Genomic DNA, 2,098 nt, shown 5'->3' with positions numbered 1-2,098 from the left:
CATCAACTTGTATATATTAATTTCGGGTGTAATTAGACAAGTCTTGAATGTTAGAGAACTGCCTTTATTTGCATTTGTTGCAAATGTATGCTTATCTAGTCATTCGGCCTGAGACGCGAGGGTTTGACCAGTGTGAAAATTTTCAACTAGCATCTTGTCATATGTTGATTTCGATCAGGGTAAAGTAGTTAGAGAAGTTTTGACTTAACAGTCCAACAGAGGCAGTGTTTTCCTTTTTTTTTTTTTGAGGATAGGCAGTGTTTTCCTAAGAGCATCCCAATAGGTGCCCTGTAATAGGGCCTAACCGCTTTTTTACATCACCATAGGGTAAAAACAGTGCTCTAATAGGTGCCCTATACGCAAAATAACAAATTAGCACCAAGTGTTGCACGGATGGAGCAAAACAAACTCAGTTGTGCGCGAGTCGCCAATCGTCGTGTTGAATGTTCACACGCCATGTTGTATCCCTATGGACGACCCCTTCAACCCTGTGGCTGCCGACGCCACTCCGACTTTCCACTAAGGCTGCATCAACCTCTCATGCCGCCATAGCCATGGCCCTCTTGCTTGGGATGGTGGATTTGTTCCCCACAACCCATCATAGCGACTGGACAACCGGTACTTCCTGAGTCAAGTTGGCAATGGTTAAACGTTACCTGCATCTCTATGGGTAATTACTCTATCAGGGATGGGTATGTGCCGGGTTTAATGCCCGCGGGAAAGCTGGTGGATCAAATAACTTACCCAGCGCGCAGGACGGGGATGGGGACGGGATAGCATGCGTGTTACCCGCCTTACTTGTGAAGACCTTACATGTGGGCTGTAAAATTAGTAGACCCATGTAATTGTCGCCCTTACCCACCCCAATTTCCTTCCTTTGGCCAAAAATCCCTAAGAAAACCCTAACCTAGCCACATCATATATTATTTATTCTGCTGAAATTCTATTTTTTCTACTGAAATGCTATCGAAGGATGTTATTGATTGCATGTATGGGTTTCCCCATGAGGATAAAATCCCGATGGGGATGGGGATGGGAATATTTTTTATCCCCGCAAACGGGTATGGGGATGGGGATGGGCGTGGAAAGGCTGTCACGGGGACGGGGATGGGAGTCCAATACCCGCCTTGGTAATCCCCATTGCCAGCCCGACTCCTGAGCCACTAAAGGTGCCAGGAACCCAAGAGCAAAACAACCATATTATCGGACTTTTGGTGTGTATCGGACGTCTGACACTTCGTAAGCCACTGGACAACCGGTACCCACCAGACATCCGATACTTGACTGCGCACAGTCTCTAGGATTTCGGCCCATGTACCCCTCTCTCACCCTAGACTATAAATACCGTACCCCTTGGACGAACTAGGGTTAGCAAAGCACATATGATGAATTAGAAAGAGCTTTACTCCTTTATCACTCCATTGCAGATCAAGACCTCTTTGGAGAAGATCCTCCTTTTGGAATGAAGACCCCTTAGGGGAAGATCTACCCATTACCGATCGGATTGAATACTTTTATGGATTTGAGAACACCTGATGTATGTCTTGCTATGAATACCCGTGGTGACAATGCGGTATCATATTGATTCACTTGATGTATGTTTTGGCACTCAACTCGTGGATTCCCGAGGTGACACTGGGGTAATCTATGCATAGGGGTTGATGCACGTTTTCTTCCTTGTTTCTCTGGTAGAAATCTTGCGGCACTCTTTGAAGTGCTTTGTGTTGGATTGAGTATTATGAATCTGAAGTTGTTTGATGCATATCGTATAATCGAACTCACGGATACTTGTGGTGACATTGGAGTATCTAGGTGATATTAGAGTTGGTTGATGTGTATCGTATGGTATTATTTTAGTACGAACTCTTGGGTTGTTTGTGACACTTATAGGAATAGCTCGATAGATCGATCGAAAATGATAACTTTGAGGTGGTTTCGTACCCTACAAACAAATTTGTCTTATGTTCTTTGCTAGATAAGAACTTTGAAGTGATTCTTTGTCGCACGTGGACGGGTTGCCATATGATCTAATTATGTTAGAATTATTGAGAGATTGCACTAGCGAAAGTATGAACCCTAGGCCTCGTTCTCAAGCATT

This window comes from Triticum dicoccoides, chromosome 2A (genome assembly GCF_002162155.2).
Source record: "Triticum dicoccoides isolate Atlit2015 ecotype Zavitan chromosome 2A, WEW_v2.0, whole genome shotgun sequence".
NCBI lineage: Eukaryota > Viridiplantae > Streptophyta > Magnoliopsida > Poales > Poaceae > Triticum > Triticum dicoccoides.
The sequence above is the reverse complement of the archived record's forward strand: the minus strand, read 5'-3'. Positions refer to the sequence as shown.